The sequence below is a fragment of the Bos grunniens genome, chromosome X (genome assembly GCF_055505025.1).
Source record: "Bos grunniens cultivar Pamir isolate PY7600 chromosome X, Bosgru_T2T1.0, whole genome shotgun sequence".
Taxonomy (NCBI): domain Eukaryota; kingdom Metazoa; phylum Chordata; class Mammalia; order Artiodactyla; family Bovidae; genus Bos; species Bos grunniens.
In genome coordinates, this window is record NC_141194.1 from 110,360,998 (window position 1) to 110,369,635 (window position 8,638).

The following is an 8,638-nucleotide window of genomic DNA, read 5'->3' on the forward strand; positions in this document are numbered from 1 at the left end:
ACCAGGTGAGTGTGGACTGATGTTTAATTGTGTTTTTGATTTGTGTTTTCTGAATGACTAATGATGTTGAACAGCTTTTCATGTGCTTACTTGCCAGCTGTATTTCCTCTGCAGTGACATGTCAGTTTAAATCTCTTTGCCCATCCAAATTGTTCGTTGCTTTTTTCTTTTCTTCAACTGTTGAGTTCAGAGAGTTCTTTATATTTTCTGGAGATAAGTCCTTTGTCAGATTTGTGATTTGAAAGTATTTTCTCCTAGTCTATAGTTGGTCTTTTTATTCTCTTAATAGTGTCTTTAACAGAGCAAACATTTAAAATTTAGAAATCCAGTTTATCACCTTTTTATTCGTTATGTTTTTGGTGAAGTAGAACAGGGTTTATCAGAAGGGCTCTGTCCTGCAGATCTACTCTCTTCCCAGTCCTGACCAGAAGGAATAGGCTTTTCTTACAACCGCTTTTGTCTTCATTTCGGGGTGGTGGCCTCTTCTGAGGAGAAACAAACAAACATCCAGAAAACTCACTGCTCGGTCATCCCTTGAATCCTAAGATTCCAGGCCAGGCCTCTCTGTGCTCCTCACCTCTCAGTCTGCTGATATTTACCCATAATTTCCGTTGTACTTAGTGGGAGGAATAGGGTAGATAGACTGCATTTAATCCATGTTGTCTGCACCTGGAGACCCATATTTAAATCTTTAATTCACATGGAATTTATTTTTGTGTATGGTGAATGATAGGGATCCAATTTCATTATTTTAGTATACAGAATCAATTGTTTTGTGACCATTTCACAAATAGTTCACTTTCTGCATTCTAGTGATCTATTAAGACAGCTCTGCTATCTGGTAAGATCATGTCCCTCACCTAGTTCCCTTCTTCAGAAATGCTTGGATTTTTTTTCCATTTTCATTGATATATAGTTGATATACAATGTTGTGTTAGTTTCAGATGTACAGCAAAGTGATTGTTTATATATATATATATATATATATATATACACACATACATACTATTTTTTAGATTCTCTTCCATTATAGGTTATTACAAGATATTAAGTATAGTGCCCTGTGCTATAGAGTAGGTCCCTGTTGTTGTTGTTTAGTCACTAAGTCATATCTGACTCTTCTGCGAGCCTGTAGACTGTAGCCCGCCAGGCTTCTCTGTCCATGAGATATCCCAGGCAAGAACACTGGAGTGGGTTGCCATTTCCTTCTCCAGGAGATCTTCCTGATCCTGGGATTGAACCAGCATCTCCTTGGCAGGTGGATTCTTTACCACAGAATCATGGGGAATGTAGAGTAGGTCCTTATTGATTATCTATTTTATGTATAGTAGTGTATATCTGTTAGTCCTAAACTTCTAATTTACCCCTCTCCCCCTTTCCCCTTTGGTAACCACATGCTTGTTTTCTATGTCTGTGAGTCTATTTCTATTTTTTAAATAAGTTTATTTGTATCATGTTTTTAGATTCCACATATAAATGATATCCTGTGATATTTGTCTTTCTCTATTTGACTTACTTCACATACAATAATCTCTAGGTCTATCCATGTTGCTGAAAAAGGCATTCATTATTTCATCCTTTTTATGGCTGAGTAATATACAATGGAATATTACTCAGCCATAAACACACACACACACACATATATGCTTTATCCATATATATATTGATGAAATTTAGGTTGCTTCCATAGCTTGACTACTGTACTGGCTACTGTAAACAGTGCTGCAATGAACAGTGGGGTACTGTATCTTTTCAAATTACAGTTTTCTCCAAATATATGCCCAGGAGTGGGATTGCTGGATCATACGGTAGTTCTATTTTTAGTTTTTTAACTCCTTGGAGGCTTCCCCAGAAGCTCAATGGTAAAGAATTTGCCTGCAATGTTGGAGACGCAGAGACGCAGGTTCGATTCCTAGGTGGGGAAGATCCCTTCGAGGAGGAAATGGCAACCCACTCCAGTATTCTTGCCTGGGAAATCCCATGGACAGAGAAGCCTGGTGGGCTACAGTCTATGGGGTTGCCAGGAGCTGGACATGACTGAGTGACTAAACAACAAAGAGCCTCCATGTTGTTCTCCACAGCAGCTGTGCCAATCGACATTCCCACCAACAGTGTAAGAGGGTTCCCCCTTTTCTACACCTTATCCAGCAAGAAATGCCTTGGTTTTTCTTGACCATTTATTCTCTCATCTCAAGTTTTGAATCAGCTTGTCAAGTACCATGAGAAAAATGTGTTGAAATTTTTAATAGAAATGCATTGAATCTTCAGATTAATTTGGAAGAGAATGGTCATCTTTGTGTGGCTGAGATTTCCAAAACATGGACAAAGTATATTTTTAAATTTGTCTAGGCATTCTTTAATGTCTTTGTATATCTCTTGTCAAATTTATTTCTATTTGCTTTCAAATTTTAATGTAGAAAACTCTGAATAGTTTGGAAAATTGGAAAATTATTAGCACCAGTGAAAAGATTCAGTAAAGTGATGGGGCACAGACTAAATATGCAAAAGACCAAAGCTTCCTGGTAAGCTGGCAATAATTCATTTGAACACATAAACAAAGCTCCTATTCACAAATATAATATAAAATATATAAGATTTCCAGGAACGAATCTTACCTGAAAGGTATATTTGGCAGTAAACTTTTGCAACAAACATTAGGACCAAGGGCTAATCCCCTTAGCCTAAAACATTATTACTAGTCAACAAGAAAAGTACTAATTCTCACAGGAGGAAAGTGGGTAAAAGTTTTGACTAGGATATGCCCACAAGAAGTAATGTAAATGGGGATAGTAAACATTAAAAAAGTCCAACTTTGCTTGATAAGAAATAGAATAAAGCAATGACATATTTTTTACCCATTAAGTCTGGTAAACATATCTTTGGGATTTCACAGTGCAAGGAGGGAAGAAAAATATCTGTCTCCCATGCCACTGATGGGAGTATAAATGCCCATGTTTCTGTAGGACACTTGGCCACGTATACGGAACAGTTCTATTTCTAGACATTAGTTCTAAAGAGGTCATCAGATTAGCATGCCTCATTCCCTTATCTGAAAAACGCGGTAATAGTGCCTTTCTCACAGACTCCGTTATGAGTATTCATGAGACCATGCCCTTGGGGCTGGTAACCTGTGTGACCCACACTCTGGGAATGAACTTTGTCTTTTTGAGGTAGATGTCCAGGGCTTGGCTAACATACGTGGTTTTGTGGGAAGAAAAAAGTGCCTCTTGCTCCAGGGGTAGGCACGCCTGCTGCAGGATACTTTGCTTGCGGAGTGGGGAAAGGGCTTGATGCAAGCACCTACTCTACCCCTGGCTGGTGCCTGTGTTCCGTGCACTCCTATAGGATAGCTCTAATGTTGCTTTTAACAAAATGCCTAGAATTTAATGATCACCACATACCATCTATTAGTATTAAGGACATCTATTAGTTTAAGGACATTCAACTCAGTAGTATTATAATGTGAGAAATTGAAAACAACACAAACAATATGGGAACAGCTACATCAATTTGGCACATTCATATAATGGAGCTGTTTTAATTCATATTTTTGAAGAATGTTGAATAATATTAGGAAATTCTCAAAAAATATTAAGATAGCAAGATCCAAGCTGGATAATAAGCATGATCTGATTTTGTAAACACCCTAATAAATTTACACACACACACACACACACGATGTTTACAATGGTTCATACTGGTTGGAAGGGTTAGGGCTGAATTTTGTTTCGTATTTTACCCTTCCTCATGATTTTACAACTTGTCTAGGATGTGTGGGAAAAGTCAGTGAAGAGACCTCTTCCCTCCCCAACCCCCTTTCTTGTCCTGTGACCCTAGTCCTGCAGTGCTCCTGGAGCGCCCTGTGCATGGCTGGGGGCAGAGCCGGGGCTGGTTTGTTCCTCGGCTCTGAGCCCTCTTTAACCTCACACAGTCCAAGGTCAACTGGGCCACTCCACACATTCCCACATCAGCAACTCCAAAGCCAGCAGAAGTGTGGCCTCAGCATGTGTCTTGGCGCTGGAACAGGCTCGGGAAGGCCACTAGGGGCTCAGCCCCTCTTCAGGGCCCCTTCTTCCCTCTGGGTTGTTCGAGGCCATAAAAAGGAAGAAAAATTAAATCCTAACTCAGCTATCTCATTTACTTGGGAGGCAGGTATCTAGGTGCTACTCTAGGCACTCTGCAAAGCCTGCAGAGACGAACGTGGATAGAATCCATTCATGGAACAATCCTGTCCCAATGTATATGAACAGAAGCGGGACATTCTTCCTAGTATATAAGGGGAGACAGGTTTGGGTAAAATCAAATGAATGGACTGGGGCAGCTGTCTGGGAATGATAGATGGATTCAAAGAGCAATTTCCCAGCCATCAGTGGGTGGATGGAAATAATGGCCCACCTCAAATAAGAGCATTGAAAACAGAAGCAGTTCCTTTCTTTATGTATTCATCACAATGAAAAACATCTAGCCAGTAGGCAAAAGAACAAGGAGACTTAAAGAGAACATTCTAGAATGAGACCAGGTGCATTCAGATCACTTCAGACTTGCTAGCTGTGTGACTTCAGACAAGATACTTGACCTCTCTGTGCCTCTGCATTCTCATCTGTGAAATGGGCAGAATAAAAAGACCCTATGTACCCCTGAAGTTGATATGAGAGTAATACACACTTCTGCCCATGGTGAAGTGCTGGCACCACGTCTGTGCTGGGATCTGCACGGCATCCGTGGAGTTGGCTTACACAGGACAAGTGCCCTCCCTCCTCTCCACCCCTGCCCACGGCCGGTTCCCAAGGCATTGATCCCAGTGCTTCCCACTGGAAACCAAGCACAGCTTTCTCATCTCACAACTGACTCAGCTCAGAGGCAGACTCCTGAGTGAGGTAGAAAATCCAGTGGTGTGGAGAGCCAAGCCCTGGGTTCCAGATCCAGCCCTGTCACACTCTTCTCTTGATGTTTCTTTGACAGTAATAGCTGCAATCAATTTGCCCATCTCCCAGACGGGGATAATCACCCTGCCCATCATCCTTCATAGGGCTACTGTGAGGATCAAATGAGATAATGGAAGGGAAATAATTCTGTAAAGAAGGAGTGATTAGTCTATGAAAGGCCCAGTGAATATTTTCACATAAAAATGACCTCAATTATGTACTCAGAGGGTGTTCTTTTCTGTGTAATCTCCCAGAGTACTTATTTGGTTTTGAAGCACTGTAATACCTAGTCACACAGATTTTTAATCATCTGTGATTGGTTTTCTTTTTTAACTGAAAAAATGTGTTTTTTTTTTTTTCAGAAACAGATTCTTTTTAAAAATTGAAGTATAGTTGCTTTACAGTGTTGTGTTAATTTCTACTGTACAGCAAAGTGAATCAGCTATATGTATACATTGGTCTTCCCAGTTGGGTCAGTGGTAAAAGACTCCATCTACCAATGCAGGAGAGGCAGGAGATGTGGGTTCAACCCCTGGGTCAGGAAGATCCCCTGGAGGAGGAAATGGCAACACACTCCAGTATTCTTGCCTAGAAAATCTCATGGACAGAGGAACCTGGTGGTCTACAGTACATGGGATCAAAAAGAGTCAAACATGACTGAGCATGCTTGCACAATAGATACATATACATATATCCCCTCTTTTTAAAATTTCCTTCCCATTTAGGTCACCACAGAGCACTGAGCAGAGTTCCCTGAGCTGTACGGTAGATTCTTATTAATTATCTATTTTATACATAGTATCAATATATTTATTAATATGTTAATCCCAATTTCCTAATCCATCCCACTCCCCCTCCTGCCCTTGGTATCCATATGTTTGTTCTCTACATCTGTGTCTCTATTTCAGAAGCAGATCTTTGTTGCATTCAGACTGTATTTCTACCCTAAATCTCTCTGTCCTTGAAATTATCTGGGGTAGCAGACTTCATTTCTTGCCCTATCTTGTCTTCCACCAGAAACCCAGTTGGTGAAACAAAGAGAGGATCTAATCCACATGCGCAATGAGACACTAAGCCCTGCTGAATGGGGCCCACAGGTAAAGCTGATGCTCCTGCCTAGGTTGCCACAGGGATGAAGCAAGGTAATGGGCAGGACGGTGCCAGTCACTGAGTGGAAAGTCAAGAACAGTATGCTGGCAATACAGCTGCTCAACCTGAGGGTGGCGCTCTGTACACTTTCTGTAATTTGATCAAGTTGTCTTTGCACCAGTATTTCAGTTTTGTCCTTTATGTTCTACAGTTTAATGGCCATCTCCTTTAAACAAATTACTACTGACAGCTTCTTTGAAGACATATCCTGGGGCCAACAGTGTTAGCTTTCTTTGTGGGCCCCATACTTTTCCCAAAGGTTCCCTTATTTTTACTGGAAATTGTGTCTGGCATCTTTCCCATGTTAGTAAAGTGAATTTGCTATTACAAAACAGGAAGTGCGGTCACCCCTAGAGACCACCTGAGTGGCACAGATTCACTGAAATGAAATGAAAGTTATTCAGTCGTGTCCAACTCTTTGTGACCCCATGGATTGTAGCCTGCCAGGCTCCTCTGTCCATGAAATTCTCCAGGCAAGAATACTGGAGTGGATTGCCATTCCTTTCTCCAGGGGATCTTCCTGACCCAAGGATTGAACCTGCATTGCAGGCAGATTCTTTACCATCTGAGCTACCAAAGAACCCAGTCACAGATTCATTGGGTCAGACTTTTCTGATAATCTGCACTTCCCAGGACAGACATACAGCCCTGAGATATGTATTGGTTATGCCACAACTGGAGTGATGGCACGTTTGGGGCAGAAGCTGCTTCGGGCCTTTTCATTTTCTGGGTGGGGCCATCAGGATCACAGAGCCTGTCCCTAAGCCACCACTTTTGGCTGCTAAGAATCATTTTGTGACTGTTTCAAGAAGACTTGTAGTGTTTTAAATGAAGTGACTGTGTGAGATTGTGACTTGGCAGTAAGCCAACAAATAGAACACTGCATTTTTTATTGAACTTGGTGTCTCAGTCACACTGAATGGGGACACCTGTTCAATGTAGCGATTTAAATATTGAATTTAAGAAACAGACTGCTTAGTCTGAGTAGGGACTGTTCTGGATGGTCTATGCGCAGGAGGCACCCACTGAATTTAAGTCACCTTCAGTGATGAGAGGGGAGCGCCTGCCCTGCCCACTGTGGAGCCCTGCCATACTTGGGCTGTAATGACAACTTGATGAGGAAGTTGAGGGTCAGAGTGGGGAAGCCATCAGTGCTACATCTTCTGACTCCAGACTATATGCTCTTAGCCACCATCAAAGGGGCACACTGCTGTCCTGGGAGGTGCCAGGACAGATCAGGGACCAAGAGCGGCCACAGAAAAGCTTTACCTTGGCATCCACCAAGCTCTACAGGTGGTGGGCACATCTGTGTCCCACAGAGCCTGCCTATGGGACGTGATCAGTAAATGCTCATGGCATGCAGGAGGGCCTTTGCTATTTCCCTAGGCATGCAGGAATTTCACAACTTAAAATATCTGAGCTGGAAGGGCCCTTGCACATCATTTAATCTACTCTTGTCAGTTACAGATGGGAAGACTGATGGAGGGACCCGTCCGTGGACAGGCTGCAACTGAGGGGAAGAACTTGGGCTGTCCTCACTCATGCTCAATCCAGGACACATGGAGGGGGCACAAGGCCTTGGTCCTGGTCCTGGGCAAAGACAGAGGACAGCAGTGGTGGGTAAGAAACATTGGTGGCTATTGGGGAGCCAGCCCGCTTTCTGTAATGACAGTGAACACGCCATTCATCATCTCAACCAGGATACTTTCAAGCATGGAAGGGGAAGCTGTTTAATAATTACACTGGGACAGCAGCACATGTAGGCCTATCCCTAGCAACCAGGACATATGCTCGTCCTAATTAAAATTAATAAGCATGACAGCAATGGTAAGAAGATCAACTGCTGCAAAAATTCTCCCTGACTTCCAGCTCTGGGCTGAGCTCTTTGCATCCACCAGCTCATTTCATCCTCCCATACACCTGAGAGGCAGGATCTGCTCTTCACACTTGAGGAAACTGAGGCTCCGAGAGGTTGAGTCACCTGCCCAAGGTCACACAGGGAATGAGGGCTGAGCCTGGACGGGAACCCAGGTCTTGCCCGAGTCCCAAGCTGGTACTCCTCTCACCATACTGGGTCACCTTCCCCCTTTGCTCATCCTTTCTGCTCATGAAACATTTCCACACTAGCTCTGTGCAGTGGGGAGGGGGTCTGCAGCCTGATGGGTAGTGGAAAACCACCAACATGGGAGTCTGGTGAGCTGGGCTCTGACTGGTGTTTTCCTCTATGTCTCTTTACAAGCTTGGGCAAGTCCCCGTCTCACTGGGCTACACACTCCTACTCCCAGGCCTCAACTTCCTTTTCTAGGCCTCTCATTCAAGGCCTTCTACAGGCAGGACCCTGGGGATCTTTCCAGCTTTATTTCTATCTCCACTTTCAGGGTCTCTGCTGTTCAGCTGAACTAGCCCTGTAATCTTCCCCCACGAACACTGTGGGCTCCTGGACACTGTGCCTAGACTCATGGGTTGCTCCACATGCCCCCCCCCCCCAACATATAATGTGGTGCAAAGCCAGCCTCTTCCCCCATGAATACTTCCCAGACTCCTCCAGGAGGATGGCATCTGTC